We start from the raw sequence: 24,583 nt of genomic DNA on the forward strand, positions 1-24,583 counted from the left end.
TGGTCTCATTTAATCCTTTCAAGGCATTTGTAACATTAGCCTAATTATACAGATGAGGAAACTGAAACTCCAAGAATTAAGCAAGCTGTTCAGGGTCACAGCTGTTACCAGAGTCGAGATTGAAACCAAGCCTGACACTTTTGTGACCCTCCCTGACCATATGCATTAAAAGAAACTCATGGCTTAGAGTAATTCTGCCCACAACATCCCACCCAATCTTCATAAACAACCCTGAGAAATAGATATTATTATCCTCATTTCGCAGACTAGGAAACAGGTTCAATGTAACTTGCCTAGAGTTACCCAGTTAGTAAATGAATTCAGCCTTTTTTGCTTAAAAGCCTGTCCTTTCCATAAACTAAGTTTAGGGCCGTACTTTTCCCAGTGAACTTTGTTAGTTTATGTATAACCACTGAGCTCATGACAGTGATGCTATCTGAGGCGGCACAGCCTAGAGGTGGTTTTCTGAAAGGAGGGAAGTGTATTGGTTAACGGGAGTTGGGGGTTTCTCCAAAGAGGGTAGAGTTTGGAATTAAAAAGAACCAGAGAATTGGGGAAAACATGGCAGCTGTTATCTGTGAAGAGTGTAAGATGCTCTGGGGTCCCCAGAATGGAGAAGGGGAGAGTAAGGCACAGTCCCCCCTTTGTTTAAGGGATCTGGTTGAGGTCAGTGCAAGAAGAGCCTTTCACCCTGAAACTGCAGGGAGCCCAAGAGTCAGTAAGGAAAAGACCATGATCCCTTAAAGTGGACCTGCCTTGGTTTGGGCTGAGAATTGAATAAGCCTCAGAGGTCAAGCCTAGAGGAAGAACCAGAGCCTGGAGGGAAGCGAAAGAGGGAGGGCCTGGCCCAAAACAAAAGTTAATCGTTGAAGCCTGTGCTGAGCTATAACTTACAAATCTCTGTGTAGCCCGAATGCCCTGAAGTGTCTTGCATCAGAGTTCGGATGCATTGTGCTTTTTAATTCATTATACAGTGCAGGGGACAGGAATGCAGCAGAACTAAATGGAGAAAGCCAGTAACTCGCCAAAGTGCCATCTCTAAGGAGACTTTCTTTTTAGTTTGGTTGAGTGGTGATGCAGCAGAAAGTTTGGGACTAACCATCAGCAGTACCCAGGAGAGCGCCTCCTACATGCAGTCTGCCACCCTGACACCATTTGTACTTAATCATGATCTGTCCCACCGCCACCTCCAGTGGCCACAGCGTGACCCCTTATCTCTCCCCACAGTTTCAGGCTGGAGTTTATCCAGCTTCTCTCACCAGTCCACACTGACCTTCTGCTTGTCCTAGCCCTGGCTTGGGAAGCTTGCTAAGTCAACACCACAGGTTTCCCACTCAGTTTAGTAACTCAGAAGTGAAAAGATGCTCAGATGGTCATAACACAGATTGCGTCACAACTATGACCTTCAGTCTTAGTGGAGCAAGAGAAGATATCTAGGCTTCTATATGTAATTCTGTGTGCGAACATGTGTGTGTACGTACACAGTGCCATCAGCGGCTTGTTTAAAATAGATTTCCCACGGGGGTAATGAAAACTGGAAGCTTCATCAAAATAAGGACGACATAAGTAGCACATGTTGCCAAAACCATTAAACCGAATGAGAGAGTTAGGCTCCTGGAACAAGGCCACCCTGCTTAGCCTCCAGTGCTGCCGTAGCCCTGCCGGTTCATCAGCCACCCTTCCAAGAACAGCTGCTATTTGGTCGGTGAATGCATTTGTTTGGCACATGTGCTCAGGTTGTTGAATACTCGAAGCGTGTTGTTCCGCAAAGCAGACGCGGAGGATCATATTCCTAGGACTTGACCAAAAACATAGCTGACTAGACGTGATTTTTCTTTAGAAACCTTATCTTGTACTAGTCACACTATTTAACTCCGCATATTTTCCATTCATATAATTTACCCCCCAAAAAAATGGATGTTGGAAATGTTTAAAATGTTCAGAGAGGTACACCACTTTGGAAAACAGTTTGTCCTTTGCTTAAAAAAAAGTTAAACATACTCCTACCATACGAACTCAGCCATTCCTCACATACATACTTACCCAAGGAAAATGACAGTGTATGTCCATAAGTGACTTGTATAAAAGTGTTCCTTAGCAGCTATTTATAATAGAACACTTCCAAAAGAAACCCAAGTGCCCAACAGGTGAACAGATAAAAACAATTATGTTCCATCCTTATGATGGAATACTACTCAGCAATAAAAAGGAATGAGCTATGTATATGAAAAAATTTATGAATCTCAAAATAATTAGTCTAAGTGAAAGAATCCAGATAAAAAAAGGACCTATTGTATTATTCCATTTATATAAAATTATAGAAAAGGTGAACTCATCTAAAGTGATAGCAAATCAGCAGTTGTCTGGGGGCACAAGAAACCAAGTTATTATTATCTTTTATTGAAGTTTATTTTGTGTTATGGATATGTCTCTCCACCCCCTCTTCCCACCTCCAGCTTCCAACCCTATGATTGATTAAATAGTGTTATTTATTCACCTTTGGATTGGAGATATTTTGGTTCGTTATTTCAGCTTCTGTTAATATTTTTCTTCCTCTTGATTTAGTGTGGGAACTCTGATACCATGCAGATTAAAAAAATTGGAGGAAAATTTGAACATGAAGTTGAGAGAGGGTAATTAATGGAGCAGCTAATAGTGGACAGAAATGAGAACTTGGATTGAGAAGTTCACCTTGGAAAGAAAGAAGAAACTTTTTTTTAGGAAAGCAAAACCAAATAGGGGAAGGAAAGGAATAGGGGGTTAGAAAGGAAGGTGGAGCACTACTTCCCAAATGATCTTCTGTGAGTTGTTAGTGGGTAGTCTTGAGATCAAGATAGAGTATAGGATGGAACGCTTGGGAATGGAGAGTTCGGAAGCAGTCCAAAAGGAAATCAATAGGGAATTGACAAGAGGTGAGGAAAAACAAACAAACAAGCAAAAACAAACAAAAAAAGCTTTTCAGCCCCTAAAGTCACCTAGCATGAATTTTTGTAGAGCCCACCCAGCATGGTTTTGTGAAATTTTCAATACTAGTGATATTCAATTAGAAGTACAGTCAGCCTTTATTATCTTTTCTATGGTGAAACATTTATATGTAGAATAAGTCAGCTGAACTCAGTTTAGGTGATCCCAATTTTGTGGGCAACACCAAAGTATCATGGTTGGGAACCAGTGGAACATAAGCCTTTTTCTCTCCATCAGGCCTGATCAGGACGTTGACCTCGGCCACGTCAGAGTCATAGAGCTTCCTCACAGCCTGTCTGAGCTGGTGCTCGTTGGCCTTCCATCTACAGTGAACACAGGTATGTTGTGTTGTCTCTATCTTCGTCGATTCGGTGGTCAGGCAGGACGTGATGACAGTGTAGTGGTCAAGCGTGTCTTTCCTGCGAGTGCTCTTCCGAGGATGTTTGGGCAGCCTGCGGCGCAGCAGTATCTTGGACTGCCATGGATGGGTGACGTGTGCCTCTTCTTTTTCTTGTGCTTGTGGGTGCCGTTCAGTGCTGCCACATTGGCCGTCAAAGCCTTTGGTTTGGTTTCAGCATTGGGAGGGGCAGGGGCGTCACATAGCCAACCTTCCTTCTTCGCTTTCGCTGCCGTCTTCGTGAAAAGGTTCAGCCTTCAATTTAGAAGGAAAAAAAAAAACTGTGTTCTCGGACTTCCCTGGTAGCACAGTGGTTAGGATTCCGCCTGTCAATGCCGGGGACGCAGATTTGAGCCCTGGTCCGGGAAGATCCCACATGCCACGGAGCAACTAAGCCCGAGCGCCACAACTACTGAGCCTGCGCTCTAGAGCCCATGAGCCACAACTACTGAAGCCCAAAAGCAGCAACGAAGACCCAACGCAGCCAAAAATAAATAAATAAATAAAAAATTTTAAAACTCCCTGACACTTTAAAAAAAAAAACCACTGTGTTCTCATCTTAAAAAAAAACAAAAACTTGAAGTCTGTTCTCAGACAGATAAGCCATTACACTGAAAATAATTGAGTTGCACTGTTTAAACTGTTTCCAAATTTTCAAATACCTTCAGTAAGTGTATTGTGTCTCTCACACATGAACTTTATGTAGTAATTGAGAATTTTTACAATTAACTATAAACACAGTTATTTTAATCATCTTTGCTAACATTTGATGCCTGCTTACAACATGGCAGGCACTGTTTGAGGGACTTTAAACATATTAACTTATTTAATGCTCATAACAGCACAGTGTCATACTTTACAAAGGAGGAAACTGAAGCAGAGAAAAGTTAAACATTCAGTAAAGACAAAGCTAGGATTCAAAAATCTGGCTCCAGAGTGCCCAGTATCTAACCTTTACAAAATATATAGAGGTTAGATACAATATAGCACCTCTCATATATCATGTCACGATTACACCAAACAAGCAGGACTCATGGGATGTAATCAGAAAACAACTTTCTTTTTGTTTCCCTCTGCCCTTTTACATTTATTCTAGTTCTTTCCCTATCCTTGAATGAAATTTAGGGCCATCTCATTCCCTGTAGAGTCACTCTGAATAGCATAAGGTGATCTTAGTTTCCTCTAGTTTTGGGGTTAAGGCTATCTCTCAGAGGCATATTTTTGGTTTTTAGCAATCCCTCCCCCATTATCAGGGGTTTCTCACCTGTAGTTCCCTGGAGTGGCGAGTCCAACTGATCATTAGCTCCTTCCTCTACTCCCTGGATATCTGACAGTTTCCTTCTGTTGTGGTCCTTTACCCATCGAGGCAGTTCTCTCGAACAAGACTTGTAAAGGCCCTACACAAGCACGTTCTCCGTTGAACTATATCTCATGCATAAGAAACATTCCAGCATCATTTGCCCTGACCAATTCTAATGGTCCAAGCCACTAGTACAGCCACCTTTCCTTTGCTCAGCCATCCCCTTTGCATTTCCCACAGGAAGTCAGGAGCCCTAGTTCACCTAGAACCATAGGCTGTAGAGGACACATTTCTTTAGGCTCTTTAAATCCCGAATATCTTGCTGGAGATGAAGGAGAAAGTAGCTCCCACCCATCTCTTTCCATTTGGTGGGAACGACTCATGGCGCATCCGTAGTTGTCTCCAAAAAATCCTCCTGTGATCTTCAACTCCAACTCTTTCATTCATTTTATTTTTTTTCCAGTGAGGATTAAGAGTTGGGAACCTAGATTTCTAATAAGAAAATTCAGTAAGGTTCCTAGGTATAAAATAAAATTACAGCCCCAAACTCAAGAGTGTTCCTACACGATATCAATAACAAAATAGAAAAAAATCTCATTCGCAAAAGCAAAGAAAAAACAAAAAGCAAAAAAAATAATAAGGTATTCAGAAATCTAACAATCTATAAGATAGTTATGGAGAAAGTTAAAACATTGAAGAAGGGCCCAATAAATGGAGAATTATGCCATCTTTATAGATAGGATGGTACCATGTCATAGTTATTTCCTCCAAAATTATCTATAAATGCAATAATATTCCAATAAAAAAGAAACTACCTTAAAATATTTTTCATTTGACAACCATATTCAAAATATATGTGAAAGATTAAATAGTTGAGAATGCCAAATAATTTCAAAGAAAAAAGAATGGAAACCTTTACCTACAAGTTGATAAGACTTACTTTAAACTTACGGTAAAGTTAAAGGGATGTATTGGTGCAGGAATAGACAGATAAATTAAGGAACAGTACAGAGAATAAAAAATAGATCCAAGCATATAAGAGAACTTGTTATAAAATGTAGCATTAAAAATCAGTTGGAAAAGGATAAATCATTCATTAAATTGGAGCAAGTAGATAAAAATAGATCCGAGTCTCAAAACAGTCACAAACATAAATTCCATAAAGATTAAAACCTAAGTGTTAAAAGCAAAACTTTTGGAACAGAATATCAGAACTATCAGGATATTTGGGAAGGTGGAAAATTTTTATCTGAAATACGAAAAGCACAAAACAAAAAAGATGGGAAGTTGTGACTATGTTAAAATGCAAAATATACCAGTCAAAAGACATACTAAACAAAGCAAGCTACAAAGTGAGGAAAGAGATTTGCATGCATATTACAAACAAGGGCTTATCTCCAGATTACGCAAAAGCTTCTGTAAAGTATAAGAACAGTATAAAGAATGAAAAACCTGGATGGCCAATAAGCCTATTAAAAGATGTTCAACCTCACTAGTCTTTGAGGTGATGGGAATTGAAACAAACTACATTCTTTTTTTTTTTTTTAACATCTTGATTGGAGTATAATTGCTTTACAATGGTGTGTTAGTTTCTGCTTTACAACAAAATGAATCAGTTATATATATACATATGTTCCCATATCTCTTCCCTCTTGCGTCTCCCTCCCTCCCACCCTCCCTATCCCACCCCTCTAGGTGGTCACAAACCACCGAGCTGATCTCCCTGTGCTATGCGGCTGCTTCCCACTAGCTACCTACCTTACGTTTGGTAGTGTATATATGTCCATGCGTCTCTCTCGCTTTGTCACAGCTTACCCTTCCCCCTCCCCATATCCTCAAGTCCATTCTCTAGTAGGTCTGTGTCTTTATTCCTGTCTTACCCCTAGGTTATTCATGACATTTTTTTTCTTAAATTCCATATATATGTTAGCATACGGTATTTGTCTCTCTCTTTCTGACTTACTTCACTCTGTATGACAGACTCTAGGTCTATCCACCTCATTACAAATAGTTCAATTTCATTTCTTTTCATGGCTGAGTAATATTCCATTGTATATATGTGCCACATCTTCTTTATCCATTCATCCGATGATGGACACTTAGGTTGCTTCCATGTCCTGGCTATTGTAAATAGAGCTGCAGTGAACATTTTGGTACATTCTTGACACATTGTAGTGAAGATAACTAGAAAGTCTAACAGTACTAAGCACTTCCACTCACTGCTAGTGGAAGAACAAAGTGATATAAAAGCAGACTGTCTCTTTAAAGCTTTGCCTTAAAAAAAAAAAATGAGGCAAATAAGGCAGAATGTTGACATTCATGGTAAATACACGAATTTTTATCACATTATACCTAAATTTTAAATTACTCATTATTTTTAACTTTTAATTTTTGAAACAGTTTTAGACACACGAGAATTTTTTTGAATAGCACAAAGAATTTCTATATACCCTTCACCCATATTCCATAAATGTTAGCAATCTTGCATAACCACAGTACAAGGGTTAAAATCAGGAAATTATTATTGATACACCACTATTGTCTACTGACCTTCAAATATAAATATTTTTTAATTTAAAAAATCTTGCCATCCTACAATTCATGTCATTTAAAACTGAACGCTGGGAGTTAACGTACAGAGTGGCTCAGCCCAGTTGCTATCAGTGAGGAGAAAATGTATTATTCCTGGGCATGAACGCTACCTATTTAGATATTCTGTACAAGTGATGGAAAAAATGTCTCCTTTTCCTGAAGATATGCAGGAGAGATGAGGGTCATATAATTGATACAGCTCAAGAGAATGTTTTTATTCTGTAGATCTTCATATCCCTAAATGCACCAAACAGAAAAATATTATGAGACAAGTCGTTTATAGATAATACATCTTGTATTTTTTACTATGAAAATTTTAGAACATACATAAGGATACTACTTTTTTTCAAGTAACAATGGAATCTTAAATCTAAAAGTAAAGAATTTTAAATCTAAAGTTTATGAATCTTCAGAAGTGAGGCCTAAGCAGGCTTAGTAAATTTTCAAAGTACAGCTATCGCATCTATTCATTCTGTTTTTCTCAACAAATACTTAATTTTCCCTCTCTCCCTAGCCAGTTTCTAGAAAGTTTTCACTACTGATGCAAAATTGTCTAGATGCTTAATAAAGAGAGCAACTGGAACTTGGAATTTTCCTTTTTTATAGACTTTTAGGTGAGGATTAAAGAACTTTACATCTCAAAGTTTGCATGCCTGGAAACTAGATTGGGCATTAGATGCTTCTTCAAAAACTTCCAGGCCTCTGACTCTGTGGTCAGAACTGTGGTTTGACATCAGGGAAGGTCACACACACACAAGCACGCACACACCCCTCTTACATGCGAGGATGCAATGTCAGGCTGCGATGGATGCCCCATGAAGGCTACATCAGTGTTTCCCGGATTTGCCAGATCATAAGGATCACGTGGGCTGTATGAAAAAGACACTTCGACTCTACCACAGAACCACGAAATCAGAATCTGCATTTTTTGCAGGTGTCCCAGTTAAGGCTTAGAAGCAGGAAAGTTTGGGAAGCAGGAAAGGAGGCCTCATCTGGCAGGTTTGCTGGCACCTGACTTGAGCTGGTGAGGCAACCCCAGTCAGTATGTCTACTGAGCAGTGTTGTAATCTTGACAGAATCCTGTCGAGGGCCCATAGGTCCCCGGGAAGGAGGGGTGGGCGGTAGGGAGAGGATGCCTATGCAGGAAGGGGCTAAAATAGTTCAAAGAGATCGGGAGGTGCCAGGAAGGTCACAAAACCACCCTCCTGTTCATCTAGGTGCCCCCATTTCACTTCAAGTTCACTGCTTCCAGGTTCCTACAAAGTTCCACCCCACCCCCCAGGGCTCAAACTACCCACCTGGCTGAACCCACCAGGGTCGTGGGGGAAGACATGAGAGGGAGTGCCTAGCTGGGCAAGATGTGTGGTGGTGTTAAAGGATTCTTCACATAGCAACCGAAGCCAGTTACTAGCCTCTGGGGACAGTGATTTGTGCCAGAAGGATGCCATAAGTTTGGAAAATTGCTCATATCATGGGTCTTCAAATCTCAGGAAAAAGAAACAGCAAAGACACACACACACACACACACACACACACACACACACACACGCACGCACGCACGCAGACAAGCTGAGAGGTTGTTAATTTATCAATCTGCAAACCTGGGGCCAGGCCAAACTCTGTAGCTGTCAAATCACGTATGCACCCAAATTAAAAAGCTTTATTTGTCTAGTAATGTTGCATAAGAAGGCCCTTCTAGGAGTTTAACTTATAAAAATTCATGGAGACAAGAAGCATGAAAGGGTTCAAAAAGGCATTTGAGGCTACAATGGAGGAAACAAAGTCAACATGTCTAATTATATTTCATGACACTTATCTACAGTATGTATCATAAATTACTTTAGAAATTGAGGAAATTGGAAATAGTTCCAATTTTGGAACTATTGTTAAAACTGGGGAGAATATAATTAGGAACATAATAATTGCCAGGGTGGCACAGACACCAGGCCAGTCACGCTAATCGCGCTCTGTTTGCTGTCTCATTCAGTCTTCAGAACAACCCTGTGAGATAGTGACTATTATTATGCCCATTTTACATATGATGAAACTGGTGGATGGAGATGTTCAAATACTTCCCCAGGGGGACTGCTTTGCAGAGGCCATACACTCTATCACTATGCTCTTCATCAAATCCAGCTGTTTTATAGCTAAATTTCTTGGACCTGTATCCCACTTCCTTAAGATGCCTTCTCCATTTCTGTGCATTATACTGGCATTTCACACCCCACCCACCCCAGCTTATCCTGACATTCATTGTTTGTGACGGTCCTTCTGCTCTGTCGTCTCTCTAATATTGCTATTTAAACGCTTCTCTTGGTGCGTGTCACCGCCTTCAGTGGATCCCAAGCTACCTGGGGCTGAGATCATGTCCTATTAGTTTGTCCTCTTTTCCCTGAGCTCTCTACGGTAGCAGGTATTCATTAGATAATTTTTACATACTTACTATATCAATGATGATCTTAGTACTGAAGTTATTGTAGCTTAAAGAATGACAAAAAGTTACTAACAAAGACATTTAGAAAACCAACTACACGGATGTAGAGAACAAATGTATGGACACCAAGGGGGGAAAGCGGCGGGGGGTGTGGGTGGTGGTGTGATGATTTGGGAGATTGGGGTTGACATGTATATACTGATGTGTATAAAATGGATGACTAAGAAGAAAATAAATAAATAAACATTAAAAAATAAGAAAACCAACTAACTTATTTGGAGGTTAAAGTCTTGTGTTCTTGGGGAGGACAATTTTCAAACACAAGAGCTAATGGCTCAAGATTATTTTGTTACTAGGGAAAACGAATGAAAAAGTAACTACAAGCTTTGCGGCCCATGTGCAATGGAATACACGTTTTGTAAATCATTTCATTGTCAATCTCTGCTTAGTCAGGCTTGCCTTGCCAGCGTTAATGGCCATGCCTATTTTCTCTATAAAGAAGCAACAATTTGAAAAATGAAGATGGATTGAGCTGCAGTATCCTCACGTATAGCTATTTATCATCACTAATTACACTTCTGACTCTATAACTATTGCAAAGTAATACATAAGAACGGAATTCATTATTCAGAGAAACCAGTGACAGATGTCAAGGATGGGGAAGTTACAGCCTGCATGTCTTGCTAATCAGCATTCCTCTTCTTGGGCCTGCCGCATTGCTCAATTCACACCATGATCTTCAATAAGCATCATTCACAGAGAAAAATCTGGTGGCCGTCCCTGAGAGTCAGTGACCACCCTCTACCATGCGGCTCCTTCACATTTCAAGCAAAAGATCAGAAGTAAGTTTGTCTTACTTCCATTAGACAGAAGAATTTCTTCCAAAATATTTTCAGTGAAACGGGTAGAATTGCTCTGTTGGATTACCTAAGTGGGCAGCTAAGCTTCTTATTGCGTCATTCATGAGGTACACAGTGAGATGTTTCTCTTAAGACATGCTATTTAATCATTCTTAAAGTGAAGGTCTCTTTCTGTGTCATATACTAAAAAGAACTTCTCTTCATTGGCACACTAAAGCTGGTGGCTTGTTAATAGATTATAATCCAGTCTGTTGCTATTCACATCTCTACTTCTGTGGAATCTACTTTGGTGGGATTTTTTAAAAGTGATGGCTTTATGTATACCCTGAGTGCTCGATTTGCCACTTAGTAAGTCACTTAACCTAGACTGGCTCTGCTAAATTAAATCAATTTGGTATTCATTGCTAATGAATAAAGATGTCACAGGTCTGACCCACTAGAAAGCATGTATGTGATTTTAAAAAAAATAATCCTGAATTAATTATATTGGAATATATTTAAAGAAGCAAGAAATGTATAAAGGAAATTTGATTTTGTTCATGAGAATAGTACACATGAAAATATATCTCCCTGCTACAGACAGAAATCATGCCTATTATTATTATTATTATTGAGAATGGCATGGGGAAATCTGGGCAAGAACAGTTAATTCCAGAGAAAATACCTCTGTAGGAACACTAGCAAGGTCAGTGTTTGCTTAATTATTCACCGCCAACTGTCATTCTAATTGCAAATAATAGATGAGTCTTGCATGTTGAAAGTCTCTATATCTCTGTATTTCAAGGCTATTCCCAACTCTTTATGATCTGGACTCAGGAGTCGAAGCAAAAGCAGTAGATATCTGTTAAAACCACTCCTGCTGAAAAGAGAGTTTCCTTTTTACTTTTTGTCTTGTGTGTCCTCAGAGAAAGGTTTTGGGTAATGAGATGCTAGGAGATTTAGCTCACGTAAGCTCTTTGTATATAAGTTCAACAAACAAATTTTACCAGGAGCAGGAAAATATTCATCATATTATATAAAGGGTGTTATAAAACAGATAAAACCTTTGGTCCATACATAAAGCAACAAGCAAGTCTTCTGGAGTTAAGTTGGTCCTGCAAAATTCAAGATTATAAATCATGTTTACACGAGGCTGGGCCTGAAAGAAGTTAGACTATTAAAATGTAGGCTCTATATCATAGTAACAGGCTGTACATCTTTGGATTATGAGTCTTGGCTGCCAGTGGAAGCACAGGGTGAATCTAAAATGGCTCATTATCTTTGTCTGCACAAACTCTTTGACAACAATTTGCAGTTTAGCTCCATGGTTAGAGCAAATCAGGGTCATTGCTTGAGTTTCCACCAGAGTGCTCAGCTGTCCTTGATAACATGCCCATGGGCAAGGATTGCCAACTCAAAAACTCAGGAACAAAACAACTAATTCCCATGAGTAAAGTGGCCCTGGGGTAAATAACAGGGAGTGGTGAGGACTGTGGCAACGTGGAGAATTGAGACCCCATCTAAAGGGGCAGCTCCTATCCCGATTCCAGCCTGGTTACTGAGAGGAGATATGAGCCCAGTGTTGTTAGATCTGACTTATAAGAAAAGCCAGAAACCTGGGACTTTTATGTAAAAATATTCCAATTTTTATGTAAAAATATTCCAATTTTTCATATACTCAACTAATTCAAAAATGTTAAAGCACCATGGAGGGCAATCAGAACACATCTCTTGACTAGAGCTGACATTTGGTTCACCAGTTTGCAATCCCTGCTTCAACCTCTAAGTTAGGCTAGTTGGTGTGTATTCATTTTACATTCAGGGTGAAGGAGGCAGAAGCTTATATGTATACCTGTATAAATCCATCACCACTACTGAGAAAGCAACTTTGTTACCTTCAGGACTTCTTGACTCTGGGTCCTGTGGTGAGTCAGTAGTGGCACCCAAAAGGATATGTCCATGTTCTATCCCCCCAGAACCTGTGAACATCATCTTATTTTGAAAAAAAAAAAAAGGTTTTCGCAGATGTAATTAAGTTAGGGATCTTAAGATGAGATCACTGAATTATCCAGGTGGGTTCTAAATCCAATGACAAGGTCCTTACAAGAGAAGATAGGATAGATTTGAAGAAGAAAAGACGAGGTAAAGATGGAGGCAGAGATTGGAGTCATGCAGGCACAAGCCATGGAAAATCTAAAGCCACCAGAAGCTAGAAGAGGCAACGAACAGAATCTCCCCTGGAGTCCTCAGGTGGAGCACGGCCCTGCTGACACCTTCCTTTTTTACTTCTAGTCTCCAGAACTGTGAGAATAACTTTCAGCTGTTTTAAGCCAGCAAATTTGTGATAGTTTGTTACCACAGCACTAGGAAATTAATACAGGGTCAGTAACGTCATCTTTCTAAACAGGGCTTCTATAAGCATCACCCCCATCATCTGATATCCAAAGGTACCTCTGAGGATGTCTGCTGCATCAAGAATGTGTGCCGAAAGTTAAAAATCACCTCCGCCATTGAAACTCTAGATTTCATGACATCAGCCCTAAAATAAGAATGCTCATATATCCCACAGAGAAAATTAAACTTCAGAGAAAAATATCATTCAGGAGAGAGACACATTGAAAACCAGACACTGGGGCCGCTCATGGTCTGTACCTCAGAAGACAGTACAGGAATGAGTGTCATCACATCTGAATTCTGCCTAATGATAACTGTTCTTGATTCTTTGCCTCTAAGTTAAAAATGAGAGCTATAACCAAGACATTTTGATGGATCTGAAGACTACTGAGGCAATAGTCATTTTCTAAATTCTAGATACTTAACTAAATGTGAGTTTAAAAACCAAACCTGACATAGAAAATTACCCAAGGGAAAAAAATTAAAAAGACATCCATTAGAGGCCACTGAGTATTGGGATTATTCAACCCATTTATCACCCTTTCTTAAGTAAGCAAGCACTTGGAATCCCCTATGCTGTTCCCAACGTGGTTTCCCCTAAAGCCCACTAGATCATCAGGTATATTTTATTTTTTCATAGTGTTTCTTTCTATCCAGAAGGAGAAAGGGCAAGGCTGTCAGACAGGTACATGTGTCTTGTTTCTGGAATCCATATCTTCCCAAACGCCTGATTTATGATGTACTTTCATACAAACCATGTGGAACCAGAAGCCACTTCTCCCTTAGATTTCTATGGTCCTTTGTACCTTTTTAAAGGCTTTGTTTTGTTCGTTCACTCCACATCTTTTGTGCATTTCCATTCACTAGTCAGTGGGCTAGACCTTCTCTCAGGGAGTTTACCATCTAATAGAAGAGACAGGCAGGGAACAAATCATCACAGAACAGGAGGTGAGGATCATGATAGAGATGTGCTGTGGAAGGGCTATGGAAGCAAAGAAGAAAGAGTGTCGACCGATCTGGAGGTAGTTTCTTAGAGGAGATTCCCCTGGAGCTGGGTCTTGCAGCATCATTAAACGTGAAAGAGTCAGAGCATCATGTACAAAGATACAGAGACACAAGAGGGAGTGGGCACGTGGCCTATTCAGGGGCAGGTGGGAAACTTGAGATGGCTTCAGATGCTGGTGCTGGGAGTGGGGAGGCGAAGCGAGTGGCTGTCCTCCTCCTGGTGGTTTTGGCATCCATCTCCTGCACCTCATTCCTGACTTGGATGAGACCCTCATAATTCCCTGCCTACCCCTCCACGTGAGCCCCACCAAGCCTCGAGTCTTACTCTTCACAGAGCCATCAGAGCGAGCTTTATAAAACGCTAGTCAGATCGTATGACTCAGCTGGATAATATGATTGAACACTCACCAGTCCATTCCTAGTGCCTCTAGGATCTGGCCCTACCTACTCCTAAGGGCTTGTATTAGTTTTCAGGGCTCCTATAACAAAGTACCACAAAGTGAGAGCCTAAAACAACAGAAGTTTATTGTCTCACAGTTCTGGAGGCTAGAAGTCTAAGAGGTCAAGGTATCTCCAGAAGTGGTTTCCTCTGAGGGCCTAAAGGGAGGGATCTGTTCCAGGCCTGCTCCTTAGCTTGTAGATGGCCATCTTCTCCCTGTGTCCTAATCTCTTTTTATAAGGATACGAGTCCTATTGGATTAGGGCCCACCCTGATGACCTCATTGAATTGAATCACCTCTTTAATGAGCCTAACTCCAAATACAGTTACATTCCTAGGTACTGAGGATTAAGATTTCAATATATGAATTTTTAGGGGGACACAATTCAACCCAAAACAGGGCTCATCTCCTATCATTGCCCCCACTCACCCCACACCATATGTCATACCTTTACACTATTTTCTCTGCTTGAAATGTCCTCACTACACTTGGTAGAAAGGCAGTAGAGTGTAATGGTTGACAGAACTGACTCTGGAACAAAAATGTGGTTTTGAATCCCAGCTCTGCCATTCATTTATTGTGTGACTTTGAACTCAAATTGGGAAGGTTAAGCGATAAGTTTTCTCATTTGTACAATAGGGACCGTGCCTCTTACCCTAAAAGATTAAAATTAGTCAATACGTGCAAAGCACCTAAAGCAGTGCCTAGGATGCAGTAAATGCTGATTAAGAGTCAGCTATGGTACTTACTGTGCCCTGGTGAACTATTCATCGTGGAAGGCTTGGGTCAAACATCATGTCTTCTGAGAAGCCTCCTCTGACCTCACATTCTGCTTCATGTTCCCACAGGACCATGTACCAGTTAATACTTATATGTTTGATTATTGGTTGCCTTTGCCACTAGTCTGTGACCCTTACGGCCAGAGACCTCTCTTCTTAGAGATTAAAAACTCAGTCTCTGAAGTCAGACTGGGCTCCCACCCCAGCACCAACAGTTACTAGCTGTGTGTCCTTCAGCAATTTAATCTAAACTCTGTAATCCTAGGCTTACTTATCTGTAGAACAGATATAACAGTAGTACCTACTATTGTAGTAGGTATTGTGAGGATTAAACTGTATTAGACACATAAAGGATACATCTGCTACAGAGTAAGGAGTAATGATTATTAGCTATTATCTATTTTTATAAGCTTTGTATACTCAGCATCTAGCACTTGCTGAGTACTGATTAGGTGTGCAGTGATGTTTAGTTTGAATGTGATTGAAAAGACTTGAGTAGAATTAAAACAGATTGAAGCCAGATTGGTCAGGCCTAGAAGTGGTCTGAAAAAAAAATAATGAGGACATGGGCTTCCCTGGTGGCGCAGTGGTTGGGAATCTGCCTGCTAATGCAGGGAACACGGGTTCGAGCCCTGGTCTGGGAGGATCCCACATGCCACGGAGCAACTAGGCCCGTGAGCCACAACTACTGAGCCTGCGCATCTGGAGCCTGTGCTCCGCAACAAGAGAGGCTGTGATAGTGAGAGGCCCGCGCACCGCAATGAAGAGTGGCCCCCGCTTGCCACAACTAGAGAAAGCCCTCACATAGAAACAAAGACCCAACACAGCAAAAATAAATAAATTAATTAATAAACTCCTGCCCCCAACATCTAAAAAAAAAATGATTAAAAGAACAGGATTTGGTTTAAAAAAAAAAAATGATGAGGACGTGAGCCAAGGCAGTAGAGGCAAGAATAGAGAGATAGGTGAAAAGTGTAGTGAAATTTACAAGCTTGAATGTACTATTGGTTGATGATACTGTTGGTTGTACTATTGGAAAATGAAAGACAGGGGACTCAAACATGATTCCAGTGATCCTGATGACTGGGTGGATCCTGATGACTGAATGCCATTGTCCCAAGACAAGAAACATGGGAGAGGAAACAGATCCATACCGAAAGATAAATAACTCAGTTTCAGTTGTCTTGAATTTGAGATACCAGTGAGATACAAAGTGTCGGTGTCCACTGAGGGTAAAGGTTTGGATGTGGAAGGCAAGGCCAAGCTGTGGTAGGGAGATTTGTGTTGGCACCAGAGGATGATTGAAGGACAGCCCTCAGATAAAGACCCAAGGACGAGAAGTACAGTGAAACCCTTGGCTTCCTTCTCTTTTCATCATACCTGTTGGTCCCATCTCCAGTGAGAGCCTAGAACCTCTCTTCATTCTGAGTCAAGGGTCCACAGCCCACACAGGCATGAAAATCTCATTTCTCTCCATATCTTCACCTCTTACTCCTCCTTCCCATAATAGGTTTTCTGTGGCTTCCAAGAACCGAATCTCTGCTGAAATATTAACCCAGGAGATACAAGAGACACAAGGCCTACAATTCACTACTGGGATAATAGTGACCTTAACTGTGTACATTGGAAAATTTAAGTTTCTTAGGTGTCTGAATCTAGTCTCTTTTTAAGAGACATCATCTAAAAGCCACTATCTCTAATCCTCCGGCTTTAGGGAAACATGTGAACAGAGGACTTTACAATGGGAAGAGTCAAGAGGTGAACAAGGAGGCCAGACCAAAATACTTTTGGTTTTACTTTAATACAAAAACAGATAAAATTCCATGGACAAAAGCTAAGTAGGGAAAACATGAGCAGATTCAAGGGATTTTCCTTAAACCTTCTGTCCACAGTCTGTCCCAATCTGACTTCTCCTCGTCGGCAGGATTTTCCCTCAGTCCACGTCTCCAACATCATCTCCTTTCACAGAAGGTGAGGAGAAGTTGATGCCCTCTGATATCTTTTTTTAAAATTAATATTCTGTGATTGTCTTGTTACAGATGCACCATATGCTCATCAGAAAACAGCAAAAAATATATATATATATAACATTTCTTAACATCAGTAATCCTGCACATCCAGAGATAACTGATGTAAACACTTTGGTGAATAGCTTTGTACTCCATATAGCTATAGACAGAGATATAGACTCTAGATCTAGATCTAGCTAATAGATTATAGCTATAGATAGGTTTATAAGTACAGACATAGCTCTGTGCACATCACTATCTGTCTGTAGTAGCACTACCACATACAACTGTAGAGGATGTTCAGGCTGACGGCACTTTATTGGGTGGAGGGGCATATTTCGACTCATAATCTGCCTTCTTCATTTAAATTAACACAACAGCTTGTTTAATCCCAAATCCTTTCCCTCCTAAAGCTTTATATTGGGTTGTTCTACACTCGTCCAAGTCTAGCTTTGCTCTCTCCAGCTATAATTTTTTCAGCTGTAGCCTTTCCTGTGAGCCCAGCTCCTCTGTGGGTAACCAGGTCCAGGGAGTCTTCAGATTTTCCTACCACAAAGAACTGGCTGCTCATGTTCTGTCTTGGCTGAAGTGACTTGGCCTGAGAATTTCAAATCAAATGTATTCAACTAGCAGCTACAGTTTCTTTTTATTCCCTCAGACTCGGGTGTGACCCTTGAACACGTTTCCCAATGGCAAAGATTCTTCTAAAATTGGGGCTGATGGAGTCTTAGATGTAATGACAAAAATAATCATTATAAATTATAGATAACACTTTCTTTTATCTGCAAAGCTAAGGGCTTCGTGATTCACCCTTGGAACCACTCTTTAAGTAGATACTGTTATTGTCCCCAGTTTACAAATGAGAAAACCAAGATTTAAAGAAGTATCTTATCTAAAGTTTGATTCAAACTCAGGATTACCTGTCTCCTTAGCCTGGATCATGCTACACTGCTTCTATCTGTGAGAGTTTCTCATAAAAGATTTAGCAAAAATCCAGGGCATGGATTCTAGGTATTAAAGTCCTCTTTCTCAAGGTTTCAGTTCTTTCTGGATGAGGAAGAGCTATATCAGCAGATTTGCAGGAGGATCTTAGTCAAGGGAGGTAGGTCATCTCCCAGGGATGCCTCAATGGTTTAGAAGGATGATGTAGCTTGATAAAATTTTAAACTGAATAGATTTTATGTATCTGATGACTGGGGGAATCCTCTACAGAGTGCTGAAGGCCAGGCTCAGCAATGGTCAGGCTGGGGTTTTACCTAAAAACTTATTTGACTTGGAGTGCTATTTCTCCAAAGACCATTCCTCTAGGGAAGACTTAGTAATTACACTGCACAACTCCTGACCAGACCCATTTATAAATATAGTTTACTACTGTTGAAATCAATTGATTTGGCATGAAGGACTTCCTAGGGATAGGTTTCTCCTGTTGAGGATCTTCTGAAGTTCCTTTATTACTAACTTCCATGAGTGCTTTTCCTTCCCCTTTCCTATCAACTTACTCTTGACAGAGCTGAAACTGGTCCTGATGTTCCCATGTGTGGATAAAAGTGGACCTTGCTCTCAAGTCCTGGTTTGATAATGACTAACAGGAAACAAACCAAAAAATTACAAAAAAAAGGTATAAATCTTGGGTAGGTTAGCAATGAAGTATCCAAACTAGAATCTGGAATAGCGTATTCAAGAACTTAGCGTATTTGTATTTCATCACAGACTTTCTTATCACTTGCCTTCTAATTTGCTGATAATAAGTATGAAGAGCCTAGATGTAGTTGTGAGATCCAATTATGAAAATAATGTTGGGACATAGTTCTTTAAGCAGTGGTCTTAGAGATGTTGCAGAAGCATAGATTGTAGCTGACACTTGGAAAATGTATTTCTCCTCAACTCTCCTCCTATGAAAGCTGCTCCAGCAGCGCAGAGGCATCAACTTTGTTCAGAGAGGGACACCTCTTCTACTGCAGCTGAAGGTAAGGAGGTGGGGGCAGTGAGGAGGTAGATAGTTCATTAAAATGAGCCCTTGGGTTTTAGGGCTGTCATACATGATGGTTTTAATTTTTTCTATGAAATAAGGAGACAGAAGAGATGAGGAAGATACCTGGAAGAGAGTAGTGAAATTCTGGTCCTAGTGGAGATGAGAAGAGGGCTCAGAGAAGGGAAATTTTTTTAAAGGATACAGAGGACACCAAGGAGCAGTGAGTTTGGAGACCCTGTATGTATAGGGGCAGCAATAAGCAGTTGAGTGACAGATAAAAATAGGAGATAGCAGATAATTTGGTTGATCCAGTTTTGGGGATGGGGCAGACACATACAGCAGAAAGTGGTGAAAGTGATGCGTTTGTGTGTCTGGTTTGGATTAGGAAGGAAGCAAAGCCACATGTGGGGATAATCAATGGGGAGAGAAAGGAATATTGAAGAACTAGTGTGTTGAAAGTAAGGGGATGAGATTGAATGTAAGCAAAAGGGGAATATGGGACGAAGAGAGCAAAAAGGTTAGAAGTTGGTTCATGATTGATAAGTTTGAGCTTAAGGAGAGTTCTAGGTGGTAAGATCCAGGGTATATCTGTCAATGGGAATAGGTGGCTGATATGGAAAGAACATGAAGTATTAAGGACACAAGACTCTCAAGGCCAGTTTGTGGAAAGAGTGGACCAGCAGCATTTGAAGACATCTATGACGATGGCCATGCTTTTTTTTTCCCCCTAGTAATAGTGTCTCACTATTTTCTTGTATGCCTTCCTGTTATGGGCTGCTTCTAAGACTTGTGAAACAGGAAAATAACAAAATAGGTAGAGAGCCAGTGAGAAGGACAAAATATAAGTCATCATGGGATATAAGAAGTGGCCTACACCATCACTCTGATACCAAAACCAGACAAAGATGTCACAAAGAAAGAAAACTACAGGCCAATATCACTGAAGAAGATAGATGCAAAAATCCTCAACAAAATACTAACAAACAGAATCCAACAGCACATTAAAAGGATCATACACCATGATCAAGTGGGATTTATCCCAGAGATGCAAAGATTCTTCAATATACACAAATCAATCAACGTGATACACCATATTAACAAATTGAAGGAAAAAAACCATATGATCAGCTCAATAGATGCAGAAAAAGCTTTTGACAAAATTCAACACTGATTTATGATAAAAACCCTGCAGAAAGTAGGCACAGAGGGAACTTACCTCAACATAATAAAGGCCATATATAACAAACCGACAGCCAACATCATTCTCAGTGGTGCAAAACTGAAACCATTTCCACTAAGATCAAGAACAAGACAAGGTTGCCCACTCTTATCACTCTTATTCAACATGGTTTTGGAAGTTTTAGCCACAGCAATCAGAGAAGAAAAAGAAATAAAAGGAATCCAAATCAGAAAAGAAGTAAAGCTGTCACTGTTTGCAGATGACATGATACTATACATAGAGAATCCTAAAGATGCTACCAGAAAACTACTTGAGCTAACCAATGAATTTGGTAAAGTTGCAGGATACAAAATTAATGCACAGAAATCTGTTGCATTCCTATACACTAATGATGAAAAATATGAAAGAGAAATTAAGGAAACACTCCCATTTACCATTGCAACAAAAAGAATAAAATACCTAGGATAAACCTACCTAGGGAGACAAAAGACCTGTATGCAGAAAACTATAAGACACTGATGAAAGAAATTAAAGATGATACAAATAGATGGAGAGACATGCCATGTCTTTGGATTGAAAGAATCAAGATTGTGAAAATGACTCTCCTACCCAAAGCAATCTACAGATTCAATGCAATCCCTATCAAACTACCAAAGGCATTTTTCACAGAACCAGAACAAAAAACTTCACAATTTGTGTGGAAACACAAAAGACCCCGAATAGCCAAAACAATCTTGAGAAAGAAACACGGAGATGGAGGAATGAGGCTCCCTGACTTCAGACTATACTACAAAGCTACAGTAATCAAGACAGTATGGTACTGGCACAAAAACAAAAATATAGATCAATGGAACAGGATAGAAAGCCCAGAGATAAACCCACACACATATGGTGGTCACCTTATTTTTGATAAAGGAGTCAAGAATATACAATGGAGGAAAGACACCCTCTTCAATAAGTGGAGCTGGGAAAACTAGACAGCTACGTGTAAAAGAATGAAATTAGAACACTCCCTAACACCATACACAAAAATAAACTCAAAATGGATTAAAGACCTAAATGTAAGGCCAGACACTATCAAACTCTTAGAGGAAAACATAGGCAGAACACTCTATGACATAAATCACAGCAAGATTCTTTTTGACCTACCTCCTAGAGAAATGGAAATAAAAACAAAAATAAACACATGGGACCTAATGAAACTTCAAAGCTTTTGCACCGTAAAGGAAACCATAAACAAGACAAAAAGACAGCCCTCAGAATGGGAGAAAATATTTGCAAATTAAGCAACTGACAAAGGATTAATCTGCAAAATTTACCAGCAGCTCAGGCAGCTCAATATCAAAAAAAACAACCCAGTCCAAAAATGGGCAGAAGACCTAAATAGACATGTCTCCAAAGAAGACATACAGATTGCCAACAAACACATGAAAGGATGCTCAACATCACTAATCATTAGAGAAATGCAAATCAAAATTACAATGTGGTATCACCTCACACCAGTCAGAATGGCCATCATCAAAAAATCCAGAAACAATAAATGCTAGCGAGGGTGTGGAGAAAAGGGAACCCTCTTGCACTGTTGGTGGGAATGTAAATTGATACAGCCACTATGAAGAACAATATGGAGGTTCCTTAAAAATCTAAAATTAGAACTACCATATGACCCAGCAATCCCACTACTGGGCATATACCCTGAGAAAACCATAATTTAAAAACCATAATTCATTGTGGTCATGTACCACAATGTTCATTGCAGCTCTATTTACAATAGCCAGGACATGGAAGCAACCTAAGTGTCCATCGACAGAAGAATGGGTAAAGAAGATGTGACACATATATACAATGGAATATTACTCAGCCATAAAAAGAAATGAAATTGAGTTATTTGTAGTGAGGTGGATGGATCTAGAGTCTGTCATACAGAGTGAAGTAAGTCAGAAAGAGAAAAACAAATACTGTATGCTAACACATATATATATGGAATCTAAAAAAAAAAAAAATGGTTATGAAGAACCTAGGGGCAGGACAGGAATAAAGACTCAGACATAGAGAATGGACTTGAGGACACGGGGAAGGGGAAGCTGGGAAGAAGTGAGAGAGTGGCATGGACTTATAAATACTACCAAATATAAAATAGCTAGTGGGAAGCAGCCACATAGCATAGGGAGATCAGCTCGGTGCTCTGTGACCACCTAGAGGGGTGGGATAGGGAGGGTGGGAGGGAGACACAAGAGGGAGGAGATATGGGTATACATGTATATGTATAGCTGATTCACTTTGTTATAGAGCGGAAACTAACACACCATTGTAAACAATTATATTCCAATAAAGATGTTAAATAAATAAATAAAAGATAAGAAAAGAAAAAGAAAGAAAAAAGAAGTGGCCTAAATGATGGGGATTACCTAGTTCAGGGACCTTAATCACTTCCTCATGTTATGGGGCTGTGTACATTTCTTATTTGCTCTCCTCTACTATTGGTTCCTTGGAAGGAGGTCTGTGGCTCATCATCTGAGCATCCTCTTCCAGTTCTGAGCATATATAGCCCTTCTTCAAAAAAAGTTCATTGAGTTAATAGCTTGCCAGTGGTTCTGATAAATCTTTAGATGTCTGTACATGGCTTTTACAAATGCTTGTATTAATGCTCAAATATTCACATAATGCTTTCTGTATGTGTAGCTTTGGCCCACTTGCATAAGTTGGGAGATTCAGCGTGACCACAAGAGTAGGTCTAGACACCGCTGAGGGAAGGGGAAGTTCCCAGAGGACACGGGCAAGCTTTCTCCTAAAGCTTCTAGATTCCCAGCCTCTAGTACAGGCCCCTGTACTTAATAAATGCCAAAGAATTCCAGATTAGAATGATGATGCCCCACCTTCTAAGGAATCTACTTCTGACTAACTAGACACTGAGAGGTAACAAGTGTCAGTATTACCAGAAGCACAAGGCCATCTGACCACCCACGGACTTAGGTTCATAAAATGCTTTTTGATCTTCAGATTAACATACCATATGTATTTTTTATATAAATTTATTTATTTTATTTTATTTATTTATTTTTGGCTGCACTGGGTCTTCGTGGCTGCGCATGGTCTTTCTCTAGTTGCAGCAAGTAGGGGCTACTCTTCATTGCAGGTGCAAGTGCTTCTCAAGGCGGTGGCTTCTCTTGCTGCAGAGCAAGGGCTCCAGGCATGCAGGCTTCAGTAGTCATGGCACATGGGCTCTGTAGTTGTGGCTCGTGGGCTCTAGAACACAGGCTCAATAGTTGTGGCGGCAAGTGGGATCTTCCCCGACCAGGGCTTGAACCCATGTCCCCTGCATTGGCAGGCAGCTTCTTAACCACTGTGCCACCAGGGAAGTCCCCAGTTTTTTAATGAAGGCAAGTACTTGAATTATTTTACAAATATAAATTAAATAAGTAAGATTCCAGCTGGGCAGTATTTACTATATTGTAGGATAATGTGTTCTGAATGCTGCCGATTTCAAGTCCAGAAATGAGGAGCAGCATGGTTTTGATCCCATTCTGCTGACAGTTCTTAGCCAGTCTTTGAAATTGTTGGAGGCTCGTGGATGCTTCAGCTCAGTGAAGGGACATCATGACAAAAAGGCAAACTTCTTGTAAACCCTGGTGGTACAGGCCTGGGCTGGGCTGGGCATCTTTCCCCTTGATGAGCTCTCTGTTTAGAACCAGAACCAGGGAAATTGGAGTAACAGTGTAGGGGTGAGCCCTGAAGTGGTGTGTCAAGATCTGTGATTTGACAATACATATTTTTTGGTGACCATCTGGGGATTAAATTAACATATTTAAAGTTCAAAAGGGAATAGAAATTCATTACTAGAATGGGAGAGGTCATTTTTTTCCTGGATCCCTCCCAAAGAGAAAATTGAGAACAGGATTTGTTACAGGAAAAACCCAAAGGGATTTTTTTTTTCCTTCAAAGAAGCCAGCAGATGTTTTCATTCTTTTGTAGAGCCAACTCTTGGTTAATCAGCATTTGGATATTCAGTTTTTCAGTTATTCAGTTTTGCTTTTCTCGTTCATGTCACCAGACCTGACAAGAGCTTCTCCTACTGTTTGAGAGATTCTATTGTTTGTTAGAAAATCTACCACCAGTTAGATAGAGCAAAAAGAACAGAAAACAAGGCTTATTTTCCAGTTTATCAACATTTTGCCTTCTTTTATTCTTACCTTCTCCTTTTTCCTCTCTACATGAAACTCCCTCACCGTATCCTTCATGCCAGCAGGTGGACAGGTCCTCAGAGTTTCATCATCCGCC

The 24,583-nt window shown here is 40.2% G+C and overlaps 1 protein-coding gene across 1 annotated transcript in view; it reads left to right on the forward strand.

Moving 5' to 3' along the window:
- Positions 1-3,215: 3,215 nt before the first annotated feature.
- The window catches only part of PIK3R1 (phosphoinositide-3-kinase regulatory subunit 1), a 168,493-nt gene continuing 147,125 nt past the window's right edge, over positions 3,216-24,583 (forward strand). Inside the window, exon 1 of the mRNA XM_082651159.1 lies at positions 3,216-3,302. The gene's annotated coding sequence lies outside the window, so the exon portion shown is untranslated. The remainder of the gene's footprint in view (positions 3,303-24,583) is intronic.

The sequence above is a fragment of the Grampus griseus genome, assembly GCF_964374135.1.
Source record: "Grampus griseus genome assembly, chromosome: 3".
In the NCBI taxonomy this organism is placed as follows: Eukaryota; Metazoa; Chordata; class Mammalia; order Artiodactyla; family Delphinidae; genus Grampus; species Grampus griseus.